The 20249-nt window shown below is 41.3% G+C and overlaps 1 long non-coding RNA gene across 2 annotated transcripts in view; it reads right to left on the bottom strand.

The window, feature by feature from the left end:
- Window positions 1-20249, bottom strand: part of LOC311250727 — an 86418-nt gene that overhangs the window by 64649 nt on the left and 1520 nt on the right. The window lies entirely within an intron of this gene.

Below are 20249 nucleotides of genomic sequence, written 5' to 3' on the forward strand. Positions count from 1 at the left end.
GATACAGTTTTTCATACTCACAAATCACACATCATCAAATCACAAAATATTTCCTCTATGGATAAATTGAAATGTAACGGTGGGAGTTAATAGCAACGTCATACAGTACTTACAATGGACAGTTTTTAAAAAATAATCAAAATCCATGCAGAAGAATCAGATATATCTTAATTTTCATTCCATGCATTTTTCTTCCTTGTCAAAACATGGCACCTACATTACCCACAATGCAACTCAACCACCACCCATTCAGTCAGAGTTTTGGATGTGTTACGCTAGCCGTAGGGCCGCGACGTTGCCCCTGCATAACGGTGTCAGGGAGAAAATTGGTTTGCACGCAACATTAAAATAGCTAAATCCTCGCAAAAGAACAAGTGTTGGCTTGTTTACTCTCTTGCTGTTAGCGAACAGGTTAGTGTTGGGGTAACTTGCCATTTTCAGCGTGTAAGTCAATAGCTTGTAGGTTGTTGGGTTTTTTTACGTAGCGATGGGGTTTCTGAAAACACCACACGCAGAAAGTGGAAGGAAGGGGGGGAATAGGTAAAGAATCACAGGCTACATCCACTAAGTCAGGCTATGCTAGTAGTAGCTAATGCTGCTAGCTGCAAGCAGAGATGAGGAGCAGGCTACAAGAGATCTCCCAAACTAATTTCTAATTCTAATTTCTAACTAATAACTAATACTCAGGCCCTTAGGAGGACACAGCCGCCCCAAGTGGACGAATTCAAGTATCATGAGGTATTTCAATCAGGACAGACAGGTGAATGAAGTAAAGAATGTTTATTACAGCAGATGATATGTGATAATTGAGTCTTGTCAGAAAGTCTTCGACACTTAAACTCGACATGGAGATTTTGTGATTGAAGGGCATCTACCCTGAGTGGCAGCAAGAAAAAATACTCCAGAGGAAATTATGAAGAAAGTGAGAATGACAGGGTGGTATGAGAAGTAAACTAAAGGCCTAAGCATGCAAAATAATCTTTCTCCAGAGCTTCATTTGTCACAAGTGACGGTGAAAGAGAGATTAGATTTACCTCTGTTTCAGGGAACTTACAATAACCTTGGCTCTTTCTAAGACATTGATAATGACGAGAGCGAGGTACTTGTTTCACTTCACAAGATAAAGTGAGGAGTTCAGTTCTGGAAAAAACATTTTGTTCCTTCACGATTAGAGGTAGAAAACAAGGAGGTTGGGGAACTCTGTACGGATGCCTCTTCCATTTGCAATTTTGGAAGTGCTACATCTCCCATTTGGCCTTGAAGATCTTGTCCTCATGTACCTGGAGAAAGTTGTAAAATGAAAGAATTACACATCACTGTGACCCTGACCTGGACAGGCCACTCATAAGAGTTTGGATGAATGAATAGGTAAATCCCTCCTGCTTGAGCCCACATCAGCAGTGACCTGTCATGAAACGCGATGCTACTAATGCCACAGCCCTCTTCAGGTTTCCTTTGAAAAGGGATTGAGTTATTGATACAGCAAATCCATCCAGCAGCTCCCCTGTGAGGGATCAAAGCCACCAGAAACTGCCTGTTACATAATGGTCTCTTTGCCCTTGGCATTCAGTGGGTTCCAGCGAGGAATCCATACTGAGGGACATTCGCATCCCAGTGGGATCCAAAACTTAATTAATAACTTCTACCTCGCTTTAGAGGCTGCTCCTCCTATCTTTACCGATATATCACCTGGCAGCGTCCACACACAGACAGAACTTCAGTAGCCTTTTCTCTCTGACCTTGGCATTTCTTCTCAGCCGCCGATTATTGATAATTTTCTGGCTGTGGTGCCTCTCCTCATTTGTCATGATTATTGCTGAATTTTTAAGCTGTCATCCGTGAGCATGGATCAATGGTTGTCGACTTCCCCTTTGTCATATTGGCAGCGCAAACAGCCCTTCCTCTCTAAATGAGGCTCCTCTTGCTTCTCTATCTATTAGCTGTCTGTCTTACTGGGCACTTGATCCTTTGTTAGGTCAGTCTATACATCATTCCTCCAATCAAAGCCTGACACTTTTATATCATGCATGGGCGAGGACCAGGCAGAAGAATGAGATCTGTGTCGTATATGTCTTGGGGCTTTTATGTATATTCACTAATACCACTCGAACATCAAAATTAGCTCGTATATGAGGGATATTTAAACGCTGGTTAACTCGCTAAAAACTGACGAATGACTCCTTTTCCATTGCCAGAAGACGAGTTTTTCCTTTCTGTTTTTATTCCGATGTGTCACATTCAACATTACAAATAGGCATGGGATGATATGAAAATTTCATGTCATGATTTTCATCTTTAAAATAATTGTGATTGACTATATTATCCCCATAATGTATCACAAGTAGGACACACATCTGTAGTTTGGAATCCACAGTATTTTCACATGTCCGATTAAATTTCTACTGTGGGGGATACAAAAGGTAAGCCAAGCCTACAGCCATGGTTAGGCTGGTTGGCTGGTTGGTTGGTTGGTTGGTTGGTTGGCTGGTTGGCTGGTTGGTTGGTTGGTGGGATGGGTCTCCCCCCAGAAGAGACCCCATTACCTTTTGGTGTCAGATCCAGGAATGTTTTTCAACATTTTCACTAATCTCCCAGACAGTAGTGCATGGATCTTTATCAAGTTATTTTTTAGGTGGCTGGTGAGGTGATGAGTGAGTGAAACGTTGCAGGTGCTAGATTTGGTAAGCTTAAATTATGTTTAAGCAGTTATGGGTGTCTTTTTTAGAGCGATACAGGGCGATCAAGTTTGATATTGAATTAGGCTTTACTGAATTAAAGGGGACTGTTGAGACTTGGTGTCGCTCTACAGAGTGCTATTCTAGTTATAATGGAAATTCAATTGAAACTTATTCTCAATGGGGTTTTTTTGCGCACGGAAATCTTGTATCGTCCCATTTTGACTCACAAATGTGCCGGAAAACAGGAAACAATACAAAGCAACATTGAGGCCAGTGGCAATGTTATGTTGATAACTGCCTGAGAGGAACGTATTTATATGCCAACATTCGCACCAGAAAATTGTCAAAAAATAGGCATGTCCACCCGTTTGTCATGTTTCCATCACATCTGATCAGAGCTGGAGCCGATAAATACCTGTGACTGCTGCAGAGTCATTTGACCCAGGAATTAATGCCAATGCTTCATCCTTTCCCATGGAAGACTGAAACCAGACGTTAGTCGGTATTAGTAGGTTTTTATCCAGTGTAAAAGGGGTAATACTGCATATATTAAAGCATAAAGCAGTAATACTTGTCTCCCAAGGTCAGTGCATGACTTCCTAAAGATAACAGGCTTCTCTGAATTACAACAAGAGAGCCTGAATTTGAATTGCATGTATAATAGGAGGCAGTTGACAATCCAATTGCTCAAGTGTCAAATATTTCATGTAATAAGGCCAGATCTGTCAAACTGATTAATGAATTGTCACAGCAAAAGGAACCAGTTGTAACTAGTAGCAGCCACGAGCGGCTGACGACCCATCTCATTCGACTGCATGATTTGTACCTGTAGCCAGGCCAGTGGCGCGCTGGCTTCTCCCAGCTCTACTACGTCTACACCTATTCCGCCATATTCCTTCTTCCTCCCTCGACTGGCTGAACAGGTCTGACAGGCGGATTCCTTTTCATTTCAATGTATTAAAGGCACTTTCCTGCTCTGACAGCCTGCTCTGTTCTGCCACCTTCTAGCTGGGGCTTCACACTACTCTGGGCAGCCACTGCGTCTTGACAGACCACTGTCACTTCCCATCATCCTCTCTGTAGATCCTGCTCTCCCCCCTCTAAGCACGCAGACCCACTTTCCCACCAGTGCAATTATTTTTTTTGACAAGCCATCCATCAGCTTTAACTTTAAAGCACTTTCCACTGATACCCATTGTTACAGTTCTGTGCCTTTTTATGGAGGCGGCAGGAGAGAATATGATACCAGACATTCAGACTACCCGACCATGTAAATCTACTTTGTTCTGTTCTTTATTTCCAATTTTCTGTTCCATTTTTGCCAAATTATGCATATTTGTTGTGCATAATATGCCCTTGTCAAATCCAATTAACATGTCCTCACTTGCACTGTGAGAAAAGGTTATAATTTGCCAGTTGCTGGAGGAGCGGGGGCTAAAGTCAGACTTAAATGAGCAGCTAAACTCTTACCATGAGTCATGACACTGTACCGTCACACTGGGATATTCTTCGTGCTATAGTCTACGAGCCATGAGATAAAACAACCAACAACAACACTCAGACAGCGACTGAGTTGGTATAAAATTTTCAAAGATTTCTTGTTTTGGACACAGCGGAGAGCCTTGTGACTTGGGGCCGAGTCACCATGATTAACTAACTGACATCAACACTAACTCACGACCAAGCTGATCCATCTTGCCCTGGCCTATATAATTAGAATGACAGCTTAGAAAATTTGGTCTGATGCAGAATCTGTCTTATGCCGCGAGGAGCCCTAATTACTATCTCAGTGTGAGAGTTAATGATGAGAGGTGGGAGCAGCATCTGGGGGACTCGAGGGGACGCTCTCTCCCTCCGCCCGTGACATTTGCTAAGTCTTAACAACTGGGCCACCTATGGCCCTCAGTGGTCCGTCCTGCTGACACGCACTGTGAGCGGAGCGACAGTGATGTTCGGTGCCAAACCAGGTTGTAGTCCCCTGCTTATATCTTGATTGTCTGCCGCTAAGACCAGTCGTTTTCTTGCTGATGGTGTCATGCAAATAGCAGGTGCGGAACGGACATGAAAGATTGAATTTTGAACATGTGACATTTAAAATCCAGCTGTAATGTCTGTTTGTGAAGATGCTTTGTCATTCCAAAAGGTTTAGTACAATCCCATATTACCATGGAGATGTGATGATTATTTTCACTTTTTTAGTCTATCAATGATTTTTAATAATAATAGATTAATTTTTAAAGATATACAATGATAAAAATATTCAAAAGTGCGAGCTAGAAGTTCCCAAAAGTCAAGGTGACATCAACACAGTGCCTCTAGTGTCTAAACCCAAACACATTTTTTCTCTCACCTGTAGTTGTATTTATCCGTATAGATTGTTTTGGTGTGAGTCGCTGAGTTTTGGAGATATCGGCCTGAGAGTCTGCTTTCTCTAAACTATAATGGAACTGGTCGTGCTCAGAGCGCCAAAAACTTTACTTTTGAAAAACTCAACAGCAATGTCTCTCCATCACCAGAAAAAACGTTAGTCAGGTACGTTTCTGCAAAACCTCAGATAAGCAAAAACTGAGAGTTCCTTCGTGCAACACGAGTTGCAACAACTTTGCATTTGCTTAAGTTGAATTTTCTATTTCTCTCTAGTCACAACTGAGCTTGTGTTCTAGTAAAACCACTTGGTTAGGGTTTGGAAAACAATGGTTTGGCTTGAAATACCTGTTTTGATCGCCAATATCAGAGATGGAGATGGTCCGACATCTAGCAAAAAATGGCCGGTTTTGTTCGCCACAAAAACAGCTGGAAATGTCCGCAGGTGTCCGTTGAGCAACCCTGTTGGGTTGTAATCACACCACCATTATCCCTTCCACGTTTGGTACAAATGTCAACCTTGGACGTATCTACTCGTATATAGTCCCTGCATGAAACTGCTAACACAGGGCTGGCAGTTTCATGTGGGAACTATTTTCTTCCTACCAAACTACTCCCACTAACCACATAATCGCCTAGAAGAAAGTTCTATCTTCTCATGGAGGTAAGCTTACATTACAGGTCAGCTCAGGAGGACATTATTAATATTTACATCCAACGTTATCACAACCATTTTCATGTAAAACAAAAAGAGAGCAAGAACCAGCCAGTGTTTGCCATGACTCAAACAATGAACTAATGCTCAAAAATGTGATTGGCAAATTTTCTGCTGATCCACTAATCCACTAATCGTTCCAGCACTAATGCTGACGCTCCTTCACCCACCAACAACTTGCAAATCAAAAGCTGTGAAGCTGCACACCGTATGGGCTCCATCTTACCAAAAACAAACTGTGCAACAATAACAAAGTGCGAACATATGGCTCTGAATGACCCAGATGGTCCGATCACTCCTGAAGACGGGCAACTTATCTCCTCTATCATGAGAGTTCTGTGATGTTCAACAATTAAGCAGGTGTTGATAAGATGTAATGAGAAAATCCACACTCGAGCCCGGAGTCTATGATTGCTGTTTATTGGCTATTATAGGCATTAAGTACTGTGTGTAATCTCGCCCTACAGAAGCTGACATGTTCGGTCTGCACGTCTGCATAATCAGCCGGGGAGCTAATAACACGCAGGTTGTCACAGCTGTTAAAGACAGAGAGACACGCTGCCCTAAGTGACAATATGTCAGTGATTGTCGAGCAGACGAAACAGTGGATATTAATAAATCAAAGTGACCCCTACCTGAAGCCAAACAGATGCAACACCTGGACATGTAAATTCTTGAGTAATGGATGCCATAAATTTAAATCTGAAGACCTGCGATTTAATAACCGTGCAGACAGCTGCAAGTGGGAGCAACCATTTGGTTTAATGTAAAAGACAGTTTTGGAATACCAAGTATTATCTACTGCCATCAATCAAATCTAAAGTGTACAGTGTTGGGCGACTGAAGTCCTGCACTGTTATCTCTCTTCTTTGATTATACACAGGATATATTAAAGAGGAAGGTGCAGTACGGTGTGGTTATGAATGTAAGGTGAGTAGTGTGTGTTTGTCAGTAACAGTAGCTGGCTCGGCAGCAGGGGGTTAACCTCCTGGCTGCTGTCAGTGTATTAATCACCACTGATGTGTGTTGTAAAAGGATTGCTGCAGGAAATAAAGACACCATGGTGTCAGCTGCAGTGCCCTGATGTGACTCCATCAGACAAGAGGATGCTTATTGACAGGGTGAGAAGGGGGAACGGACAGAGAGCGCGAGAGAGAGAGGGAGAGGGAGCAATCAGTCCTCCAGTCAGTCACCTTGGCACTGACGCAATGTCATGAAAGTCCACACCATTATTCCTCCGACCGCACAGGAGCATTATTTAAACTCAAACATCTACCAGGGGCTGAATGTCAACAGAAGGGCACCTACGAACACGCACGTGACAGAAAATTAATCGACGATATTAGGAATCAATCTGTCCTTTCCGGTTATTTATCAAGTGAAAACGACAAAGAAATTGTGAGAATTTGCTGCTTTTCTGCCATATTTGATAGAAAATGTAATAAATTGGGGTTTTGGACTGATCACCTTGACTAAATCACCTTGAGCTGTGGGAAACTATACTGATTACGGATTCATTAATGCAAATAGCAATTAGTTGCAGCCCTGTTTAATTGTTGCTGATTGTAAGAATTCCATTTTTGTTGTTAGAATAGTCAAACTGTTTATGTGAATACACCCAGTAATTTGTTATCTTGCAATCAAAGAAAGTACCACAAATTCAACCAATGTCCTGCAACATTCGTGGGATCTTGTATTTCTTAAATCCCTCCAATTTTTCCAGCCAAAAATGCCAAAATGAAAGAATTCTTGCCAGTCTTACCAATCACTTAATTTTTAAAAAAAATATTTGAATCACAAACACTTTTATAAGTCTGCTATCAACAAGTTCCACCAATTTTTCAAGTTAGCAGAACTAATCTAATACATTACATTAAGCAATGTGGTTTATGGTTTTGTTGACAGTGCTAGAAGAAAGTTATATTGTAGGCTGAAATCAGGGGAAAAAAGACGGTTCAACTTCATTCCAGCTAGTTAGCTTGTTTGTTTAAGTAGCCTACTCCTGAGATCCTAAGAGATTCCTATATTCAATTTTACTTTCACCACTATTTTCAGATTTTCTGATGATCAAAAGATTACAAGGTACATTTATAATCATTTTCTAGAAGACAAGGGGTTTAAAATGCGAAACTAGGTTTGAGTCCTTTGTGCTACATTCACAGATTCAAACACAACAAAGTATTTTGTTAAAAGGAGTGTTGATGATTAATTGGAAGTTTTACAGCTGACTTGCAATTTTCTAAAATGTCTCTGTATTCATCACTCTTGCATTGATAATCAGAAAAAAGTGTGCTGACATGTCACCTTGGTCTTTGGGAACTTGTGATGGGCATTCATCATCATTTCCTGACATTTTACAGGATGACTGGTTAATCGGAGAAAACAGTCGATAATGACAACATTCAGTAGCTGCCCCACTACACACACACACACACACACACACACACACACACACACACACATCTTCCTCTGCAGAGCTGTCAGCGGATCAAAGCACTCAAAGCACTGAGGCCCTTCATCACACACACTGACAGCAGACACGGACACAAAGCCATACACTGACATTGCATGACCGCTGGCATTTCAGGCAGCAAACACAATTAAACCTAACTGAATGTTCCTGCTAAATACTCTGGAAACTCTACATTTCATGCAAGACGATGCCCACTGCTCAACAAATACAAATTAAGTTCCTGGGCTAAATTCACAGTTTTATATTTGGCTGTATTTTAATGAGCAATAGCTCATGACTGCCTCAGTATTCACATTAATTACATGCTCCTCAGAGGTCTGATCGTTATTACATGCCTCAAAAGTTAAAGTAATTTAATTTCATCCATTTAATGTTATTTGGCCAACAAAAACGCTGTTGCAGGGAAATATTATACAAGAGGGGCACTAATAAAGAATGGGAGTCAAATAAAAGCAGTTACAAAACTGTGTTGGCATGTGTTTGTTAAAAACAAAAGAAAAGCCTTGACTGTAAAAAATGGACTGAGCTTCAAGGTCTGAAAAGTTTAGCCAATGTGGAAGTGCCTTAATCCTGCATTCTTAACAGCCAGCAGGAGGTGACCCCGCTGGTTTCAAAAGGATTTCAGATTGCGTAGAAGTCTATGAGGAAATGAGCTTACTTCTAACTTGATTTATTAAATCAATAAACATATTCCTATAGACGATAAAGCAGGGTTTGCTTTTACACGTTGCTACCTTGTGGTTGAACCATCGTCATCGAAAAAACAACCAGGTCGACTGTGAACGCAGCTTGTTCAGACCACTGACGTTTCATGTTGGGCGGCAGCTTCTAATGGCCATAGCAATTATTTTAACCTTAACCCTTACCCAATAGTAAAGACACCAATACTACCCCTACATCTGGGCAGAGTCGACTAATAGCTTCATGGTTTAATAAGTAGTTAGCAGTAACTCTGGTGATATGCTGCCCCGTCTTTGTTTGGAGGATGAATTTGAAAGGTGGGCAATTCTTACATATTGCTCCTTTAATCATTTCAATGATTCAAAGCAAACAACAAATCTATTTTTATTAAATGGATCAATGCATTGATTCATGTTAGTCAATGAGGGAGATATTAGAGAGAAATATTCATGTTTTTTATTATTATTGTTATATACTTGCTTCATACTACACAAATTCAGAGGGGTGGGTAGAGAGAGATGATTTTCTTTAATGTTGTCTGAGAGAGGCACTGGCTCTGACTTCCTTGACCCTTCTTGGTAGACTACCTTTCCAACCTGCCTCAAAAAGGAGGGTTATTTAAGAAACAATTAGGAGCATACACAAAGCAATTTGCAGGCAGTCTAACTCCTCAGGCTCAGCCGGTGAAGGGCCTTTCAGCGCTGATTTATCACGCTGTCGCCTTCACAAGGCAACATAATTAATAGGAGCATGGACTTCTAATTCCACCCGCTTCCACGGCCAGTGGATTCCATTTGATTTATGATGGCCGAGGACTTTGCATTTTATCAGTTCATTCGCTCGTTATTTATGCTGATGACCAATTTCAATGGGTCGCCATCATCTAACTCACTACTAATCAAAGAGAATTAGGGTTCACTGCATTATTTAGAAGCTGCTAATTTATCTTCGGAACAAGGGGAAGAAACGTTGGCGGGGAGGTTCGACTTGCAGTAACCACACAGCTCTGCTTTAAGCTGCAGCGTTAATGTAAAGGTCTTCACAGTTTCTCGAAAATTATCTTACTGGAATGATATAATTACAACTGGATTTAGTTTTATCTTTTATTTAAAGGATCACAGATGGTTTAACTTCTTGCACAATCTGTTGGTAGATTTGCAGTTATTACACCTTTCACGTGGCGCCCAGGTGGACACACTTTTCGTCCTTTTTCCAGGGCTGTGATACTGCCGTGTCGAAGTTAAGGTTACTGGTGCATAAATACTTTTCCATGCCTCTCCTTTCAAGCAGTGCATTACGTCATCATCAGCTCTGGAAAAAACTATGCATGCGGTTCCAAATTGTGTCCTGTTTGTGATGTCGAACGTGACACACCATAAAAAGCAAACTACTACTGGCAATGGGAAAAGAGTCAGGTGCCTATTTTTAGCAAGTGTACCCGCACTTGTAAAATACGCAACAATATACTCACTAATACTGGTGTTAAATGACTACCCTTCTGTGTAAAAGGACCAGGGTGCAACTATTTTGGCTGCACATGCACCCAAAAAAGTATGATTCGTGGCACTGGTGCAGCTTAAATTTAGCAGTTTACTTTTAAAACAATTGATCAATCATAAATCTCGCTCCCCTAAGTTACTGTTGCTAGGTTGGCCAAGCATGACAATAAGAAACATGTTGAAGCAAGTCCCGGTTAGTCGTCTGCAGCAGTGATTGATATATAGTTTCTGGAAGTCAGCCAATATAGCTTCCACAGCAAGGACTACAGTATGTGATGGAAGGATTTATTCATGACGTTAAGTTTTATGATCTTGTTGCATGTGCTGTGATTAAAAAGAAGAAAAACATACATTTGCACCTTTATTCCTGTTGATAATGAACGGAACTTGTTAAGAAATTAAATTAAAATGTATTATTGGGTCCATCAGAAAGATGTGCAGCCAGTGTGAAAAGTTAGTCTGGAGCACTGCATCATTTTCTCAGACCATCTATGGTAAAATAAATTATTTTTTACAGAGATGATTTCTCAGTGTTTTCCGAGAAGCCACCAGAAAAATCTCCAACACATATCACCGCGATCAATCAAGCCATGAAATTCACATTTTCAAGAGGCTGAACCACAAGAGCCCATTTCACTCTCCATAACATATGATGGTTCATGGATTATTGAGCAAAAAGCTACAAAGGTAAACCCCCACAGATCCCACACAACAGCCGCACGGTGGAACAATAAAGCACAACTGGACTAGATAGATCTTCCTCAGTAGCGAGGCTGAACAATAAGAGTGAATTATTGTCCTGCTGAAATAATGGGTCATGAATGGCCCACAGATTAATACAATGCATTATAAGAAACAGAGATAAATAGGGTCACATTGCAGCTCTGTTTGTTAGAAAAATTACACCTGTTCCAAGTGTTATGAACCTGCAAATGCTATTCTGAAGGTTAAATTGTGTATTACTATAAAACAAATTGAGATGGAGAAAACGGTTGGCAGTGGGACATTATTTAACGTCCTTGCAGGCAGCGCTACAAAAGGGTAAGATTAAGATGCAATAAACCTTACAGAGTCAAAGAAAAATAGCCCCTGTAAACAATGCAGTAAAGAAACGAGTTGCTTCACAGCACATGCAGTAGGTTTAAGGCTTTACATAACTCATTTTAATGCTACAGCAAACTTTCCAGACAGGCATATTAGATTCAAAAACATCTTTAGATTAAGATTTGACCTTCCTACAGTAGCTGCAGCACTGAGCTGAATAAAATCCTCTTGTTGTTTCTTAGCCCACATGTTTTGCAGAGGGACCTTATCTCCCATCAGTCTTATTGTGTTTAATTATTCAGCACAGTGACTGATAAGGTGTTTTCTGACAAAATGAATCACACTGGTCAGAAGTGACACCCGCTAATGTAGGAGATGCTCAGACACCGCCATCGACTGAGCTACATCCTCGCTGCTCGCAAGGTGTATCATTTATCTGTGGGGGTTATAAGATGCAGAATTTACACAGGCCTGTCAATAGGCATGTCGATAGAAGGACACTTAGCATCTATCATCCGGAGAATCGATGCCATTTTTCAGCGATGAATCCCAGGAAATGATAGCTTTCAAATAAACGGTGGAAAGAGAAACACGACACTCCTCCGGGAGAGATAGATGTAGAGCGGCTCAATTTCCCCTCCTTCTCGCTCTGCTCGCAGCTCTGCGTCCGGCTTTCTAGTTCGATGCAAAAGGTCAGAAGACATTACAAGGGACGATCTCTAAAACAAGACATAAAGAATCTCTGGAGGATCTGGAGAACAAGACCGACAGCTGGCTGTGAGGGGAGACAGACGTTTCTGTCAATATCTGAGATAAAAAAAATAAAAAAAAAGTACTAATTAAAAAGCAGGAGTGAGATAGCGTCCATACAAAGCAAATCACTTCGCTGGAAGGTTTAAGAAAAGGAGATGGTGTCTGTGAGTGTTAGATGAGGCACATTGATCCAACAAAGTTCACTTCAGATTTCAATTAGAGTAAACTGTGGTCTGCAAAATAGCGTGACTTCCTAAAGTCCAGCTAGTTTAAGATACAGAGTGGTAGGGACTGCCTTCTTCAGGAAATAGCCTATTATTTCTCTTAGCTACAAACAGCAGACTAGGCTGGATTTAGGATTAACCCTGCATTCACATGCTCCTGGTGTTAATGAGCTTTGAAGTTGGAATGTGGAAACAACATGGAAGCCACCAAGAAGAAAACTGCATTCCCTAAAACCACCAAAAGATTGCTTTTCCTGACTCTTGTTGGGTTTAATGCTAACAAATAACTCTTCTAACTAATACATGCCCTACATGTATGAGGTTTTTACCTGCCCCAACACAGCTGATTTAAAGGATTAGCTTGCCATCAAGCTCTGCTGAAATCTGATAACAACCCATTCATTCGAATCAGGTGTGTTGGGGCAGGGAAATATTTAAAACATGCAAGATGGACTGGAAGAACACTGTGTTTAGGTATGAAGATGGGTTGGCTTTAAGAAAAGAGAGTGCTTGGTAATTTTGGGGTGCTAAGGTTAGCTAGCTCGCAAAAACAGCTTCAGCTGCCTTTGATTGTTGCCCCCTTTTTTCTTGTTCTGCTTGCAGTAAATTTTGATTCTTCCCTGACTGTGGTGTAAGTACTCAGGTAGCTGGGGCAGGGTAAGAAGAGATGGGAAACATCTGGAGCACTTGAAGAGGGCAAGCAATTCAAAAAACAATCCATCCATCCATTCATTATCTGAAGCCGCTTATCCTTTTCAGGGCCATGGGTGGGCTGGAGCCGATCCCAGCTGACATTGGGCGACAGCGGGGTACACTCTGGATAAGTCGCCAGTTCATCACAGGGCTGACATATAGGGACAAACAACCATTCACACTCACATTCACACCTACGGACAATTTAGAGTAACCGATTAATCTAACTTTTTTGAATGTCTTTGGATTGTGGGAGGAAGCCGGAGTACCCAGAGAGAACCCACGCAGACACGGGGAGAACATGCAAACTCTGCACAGAAAGGCCCTGCCCCAGCCAGGTCTTCTTGCTGTGGGGCAACAGCCCAAACCACTGCACTGCCATGCTGCCTCAAAAAAAAGAAAAAACCCAGTGCTAAAGCTAATGTTAAACCAGGCTGCTATTCTTAAATAAAAGCCATTCTAAAAATTGCTGACCCAAACACTAAAACTACTGTAGATCAATAACTCTAAAATTAAATCTGCCCTGAATAGTTTGCAGAAATGAAGCACTGGAGAGATCCTAATAACCAGAGTGTCACAATCCCCTGAGGGTGATTGGCAACTTGCTAAATCAACATCAGAACTACAGGACATTAATGACACGATGACACAAGCGATTTTTGTCTTTTGTATCATCAGTCTAGACATGGTTTGAACCCATGCTCCTCATAGTGACAGTTGGGAATGCTGTGGCAGCTCATTAATCACCAGGACAGCCAGGAGAAGCTATACTTAATCCCATGATGGTATCCTCACTATCCTCTACCGCTGCTGATGCTCGTAAAAGAGAGCGAGAGAGCAAAAAAGAAAATGATTTACACAAATCAATCATTCAGTGCTAGCGCTCATCGGCTGTAACACTGGCAGCCTGTCTTTACAGCTCCATTTTAAAGGGCGCCTGCTGACAGCCACACTTGATTAAGGGCTGTGGCTCCCTAACCTTTCATGTTGAGAAAGATTGTCACTCACTGACACAAACTTTTTTTTTTACAGGTCGGTTCAAGGCGAGGATATTGGCATTCAAATTTGTGGCTGCTACTGTGAGCAGATGTCACCTCTGGCGAGTAAGGGTAATGGCACCAGCAGGCCCACTCTGACTCCTGGGGCTAAACAACATACCACCACAGGGCTTCAGAGGGGGCAGGAGGCAGGGGGGACAGCCTCAACAAGTGAGTGCTTTACAAGCCTGCCCTCCACACTCCTTTTCCCTTCTCTGCAATTATCATCAAAGAACATCTGTTTGTTGTTCCTCAGGCACCCTCCCCTCACAAGTGTCCTAGCCTCACCTTGACCCATACTTTCAATTGTAGTGGATGTTATGACTAAAAATAAACAGTGCGAAGGAGTGAGGCTACCCTTTGTGTGAACAGGGCGTTCTCCTCGCCACTGCCGAGAGGAAGGATATCATCCGACGAACACAGCCGCTTCCTCCTAGCGCTCACAGCTCCTGACAGGTACGTGAACACCGACCAGTGCATCTGTGGTGGATCAGATGCAGAGTGGAGTCGACAGACTCGCTTTGTTTCCTGGCTTTTAAGTTGATCCCACTGTCCTTTCGCTTCTGTCACAGTCTGAATGACCTGTCAAAGAAAAGTTCAATAGTTCCTGGCAAGAAACCTGATACACACTGAGGCTGAGGTCTGTCCTGTTTCTGCTCCTTGAGTGCAATCTATATCACACAGAAGCAACCAAAGACTGAACATGCTCACTCACAACAGACGCAACGATTAAACTCAATGGCACAACTAACTCAACTGTACAAAAGGTGCATATTCCTGAAGTTTCGATGGCCCTTTCTATGAAGAACAGAGTGTTATAGGGGCATAATTTGTAATATTTTATGACTACACTCATTAACACACATAATGCTTTCTGATGCACTATATCAGTTTTAAAACACTACATGTGACTTATAATGAATTATAAGTTATCTTAAATGTCTTATAGATGCTCTGACTAGTTATAAACAAGAGGTTGACTGACGAGTCTTGTAATACATTATGACTACCTATAAGGACCTCAACAATCAACTGTAGTAAGGACTCATTGTATGCTATAATAGTCCATGCAGTATCATCATCGTGTAGCAGCACAATATTTTTACACATATGAAAATGCATTATACTTACTTACCACAACAATGAAACATTATGATGAAGCGTACATTACTACGTCTGCCAAGGAGGTTATGTTTTCACATAACATCCAAACGTGTTTTGGCTGGCTAGCTGGTTGGTTGGCTGATTGCTACTGAACGTATTTCCACAAAAGTTAGATGGCGGATCCCATTAACTTTCGGTATGGATTCGCACAAAGGGAAAGATCCAGGAATTTAGGGTTAGGGTTAGGGTAATGAAATAAAAACCTATGAATGAGTACAACTTGATGCGGATCCTATTTAAAATCAGGATCTGGTAGATTTAATATGTTTTTATGGAGGGTAGTCTTTTTTTTTCAGCCACTGTACAGTAACATAAAGGCCATTGGGTTAGATGGGCCTTGGTGGAGGTAATATCTCTACTGAGTACAATTCTAGTTATAGATGCATCAATATGTACATCTCTTCACCTAACAAATAAAATTATAACTTATGACACCGCAAGGAATATTATAGCAGACAATGAATCCTTACTATGGTTGATTGTTGAGGTGTGTAGGAAGTCAAAATGTATTACAAGCCCCATCAGTCAACTTTGAGTTTACAACTAGTCAAGAGAATCCATAAGAAAGTCACATCTATTATGTTTTATGACTGTTGATACAGTGCATCCGAAAGCTTTATATGTATTTATGAGTGTAGTCATGAATCATTATGATATACACATTATGAATGTCCCCAGAGAGCACTTTAGATGTGGTCTTCTTAGAAAGAGTTACCTAAGATTCCTCACACCGCTATGTAACAAGTGAGCACTCGCTGAAGAGGTTATAATTCACCCGGTTCTCAACGGTCACTCAGGTCAATTAGCAGAGTTATGTGAAAGATGGCGTCTCTTTGCTACAGAGAACATCCAAAGTGCAGCATGATTGACTGACTCTGATGAAGAGTGTGAGCAGACAAACACAAAAGCAAAATATCATAGGATATCATAGGATATTAAAGGGGCACTGCAGTTTTGGAGATATATATATAAACATAGTAAAACAGTATGAAATTGGGTTGTCCTTTAAGGTCAATTTTTCTATTTAGTTTGTTTCGGCATAAGAAAAACATCAGTCAATGAAAATCTTTCTCTTCTGATACGATTTCTTCCCCAATACTACATAGTGCACCTTTAAGCATTTGGCTATTTTGACATCAATATTAAAGAGAGCAAAAAATACAAAAAAGCTGTGCTATAGGGCTCGGGCCTGTTCTGTACCACCCTTACTCCGACATTTTTGGATACTCTGCAGAATGTCTGCAATAGTATTTCTTGAGAGTGCTGGTTGGGTGCTCTGTCTGCAGCAATAAAGATTTATTACAGCTCAAAACAACAACGGTTCATTCTTGTAGTCACACCAAAAACAGCACATGTTAATTCCTAATTTCAAAGCACTCCAGGATATTTTTTCCCTGAACAGTGCCATTGATACACCCAATGGGACTTTGAACATTTAATTTATAAAGACTTTTTGTAATGACTGATTATAGCACATGAATGTGTCCCGAGGGAAGGCACCAGCTGTGATCCTCAGAAATCATCCACGACCTGTTGGGCAGATGTGACGACTTCTCTTCCAGGAAAAGCCAGGAATTCATCAAACGACACCGTGTACCTCCGTGATTATCTGTCCTCACAGTTATAATCACTGCAGATCAGATTACATCCCATCAGACGGGCCATAACAGCGCTACTTCAGGGATCACACTCAATTAAGACATATACGTATTACTTCTCCTAATTTCTGTCAAACAGCCTTAGCATGCAAGACCTTTTCAGCGCCGTGTCACGCAACAAAGGTGGAGTCAGAGTGACAGCATTACAGATGACTGTAATTAAATAATGCGTAAGACTATTGTGCTTTGTGCCGCACTTACGGAAAACTGGACGCACTCCAAACCATCTGTGTTTATCGAACCTCAATGGGTTGCTAATGTGTAAAAACAAATACAGATATCCTGAACATTAGATATGCTTGTGTTCTAGCTCTTTGTTTGGTAGATCCCAGGAGAAATGTGATGGTTGCTCTAAGATTATTTCAACCACGCAGCCTGAGACGGATATATGTGTCAGGCAGCCCAAACACAGAGTTAGTCATGCGGTTTTATCAGCGTCAATCATTGAGCTGGAACCTGGTGAACACCAATCGGTCATCGGTGGGCGGTGGCAGGAGCACGGCTCTCAAAAAGTTGGATTAGAGGTTGGAAAAAGGAGTACAAAGCAATGAGGGTGACGTAGGTGCGATATTATCAACATGGCTAAATAACAAGGCCCCAAAAAACCCAATTATGACTCTAAATACTTGATGTGTGAGTCAACTGTTTGCTAGGATTTTGTGTTTTTAAAAAAACAAGATGGAGGGAGGTTGTGGGAGGGACGGCTCACATATAAGATGGTCAGCCTGCGAGTATGTGGTCTGTGATGTCCCATAAATCTTCCTCTATCTCCTCTGTGGTGATGGCAGAAAGGGATGAGTCGCTCACCAACCCCCCTCTCCATCTCATTCACATGTCTTTCTGCCTGTTATCCATGCCCTTGAGCAAAGATTACTGATGCCCTGCCTTTGATATATGACACATCACGTGCCACAACGTTTCATCCAATGAATTAACCTGGAGAAGAAGAAAAAAACCCTGCTGCCATCAGTTCCCTGAATCGCTCACAATTCCCTTTTTGTGTGTGTGTGTGTGTGTGTGTGTGTGTGTGTGTGTTCGTCGTCGCTGATATTGTGGCTGTGAGTATTATGGCTTCACTGGGGAAGTGTTATCTGACCTCTGCAGGACTCTGCATTGTGTTATCTGGTGCGTGTCACCTCACATGTCATCCTGCACAGGTAATTTTGAATTCAAATCCGGGTGGGTGGGCTCATAAATATCAAATTCTGTTATTTTAAATGCTTTGGTTTTCAATCACTCTCTCTCAGACGTGATGACATGTCTTCATTTAATATAAATCTGATAAAAAAGATTATACTGTCATTTGTTTGGTCAACTGTGAAGCAGTGAATGATGGACACGATTCAATAGTTCCTGCTACATAAATAGATATTACAACCAAAGATGAGAAAACGTGTTAAATTTTTAGTCTTTCCATCGTTGTGACCAATCGCTTCTACAGCATAATCAAATTTATGGCTGAATATTTGACACCAATGATATAGGAAGTTGAGTAAACGCACACTTCATCTGGCTATAAACAAGAACTGAGCGATTGCGTGTCCCTTCATTCATAAAAGCGGCCCATTAACAAGAAGTGAGGGTGATAAACCAATCATATGCTCCTGTGCAACCAGCGAACCAGTAACCTGGCACATTTATTATGAGCTGCTCCATCTGACGGCAGATATTTGCCTTTTAAATCCAGCTGTCTGCCGTTCAATCTCACAAACAAGAAGAACAACCTGGAAGTGGATGCAGATACCTTGGCAGACAATTTATTTATTTGTTTTTAGATTTATAGCAGAGTGATTCATGCACAGATATAGTGTTTTGCTTCATTGGAAAAAAAGAGCTGAAGTTAGTTTCAACTAAAATACAGGAACACTTAAATGCATCACAAACATTCAAGATCGCAACATTTGGTGATGCATGTTTTCACAGGACAGGAAGGAAAAACTAGAATTTTTTTAAGTAACTAGTACCTAAAGCTGTCGGACGAATGTAGTGAAGTGAAAGTAATATTTGCCTCTGAGGTGAAGCGGTGTATAAACATAAAGTTGCATGAAATGTAAATACTCAAGTTAACATCAAACTGGTACTTGGTTACATTCCACCACTGCTAAAATTCAAGTGACAAGTATATAAGAATCTCCTAAAACTTTGACGATAGAGACATAAACAACGGTTTGCTGTAAACTCGTGAAAAAGAAGTTCAAAATAAGGTTTGAGCACAAGGAGCCGTATGACAGCAACTCCTGGCACTCACACAGAAAATGACATGAGCTACAGAGAGCTTCATCATAAATAGTGACAGAAAGCCGTTGTTGGAAAAAAATATGGCAAAACCTACAGCACATGCAGCGCAGCTGTAAAGTGCCTCTTCAACGCCACAAATCTTACATCAGTCTCTGGAAACAGTTTGTATCCCACAGTGTTATTCTTTTTACAGTCGAGTCACCTGCCTGATACCCTTCAGCCATTTTCCTCTGAAGCTGTCACACACGCCAGCTATAATATATGGCTGCACCAATGAGAACAGCTGTAGCCAATCTCCATCCTCTCTCTCCTGGAGCCTACTGCCTGTCCAGCATAAAATAATACATCAGGATTAATTGATTTCCTGTCAGTCTGGTGAAAAAGAAAATAAATTCTCGTGTAGTCTGTTTCCTGCAGCATTATAATTTTGTACATGGCATGTAATTTAAGTTTTTTAATTATGCATGAGAATGAAAAACCGTGACAAAGTGTGCCGTCGCCTGGCCCAAGGCCACAACTCTGGCCTTTGTATGTGCTGAGACAACAATAGCAGCGGCTTAAGCACACATAAATAATATATTTATGAATTTAGAGGCTACACATCTATGTCCAAAAGCTAGAACAAGAGTCCGAGTGGCAAGGTCAAGGGCTGGTCGTTTGTCTTAAAAGTAATGACGTTCATTTGGAGCACATGAATCATCAAACACGCACCCTGATGCCAAAAGTCAAGAGGAGGAAAGTCGGGTTCGCTGTGATTCCCAGGCTGTGACAGGAAAACAGATAATCTACAAACGTAACTCTGAAAACTGGAAGCAATAAACTGTTCCCTCAGAGTATGGCTGCATTAGACACAAAATATATTTCAAAATCTGTTTATGACAAAAACCTCTGGGCTCGTAAAACAAAGGACAGAAAAGTAAAAGCTCCACATTAAAGATTTACAAACACCGGTGTCTGTGCTCAGCTCCTTTCATTGTTCACTGGATTAACGAGCGGTGGAGAGAATGAGCAAGCATTTCCCTAAGTCA

The sequence above is a fragment of the Pagrus pagrus genome, assembly GCF_965226575.1.
Source record: "Pagrus pagrus genome assembly, chromosome: 21".
Taxonomy (NCBI): domain Eukaryota; kingdom Metazoa; phylum Chordata; class Actinopteri; order Spariformes; family Sparidae; genus Pagrus; species Pagrus pagrus.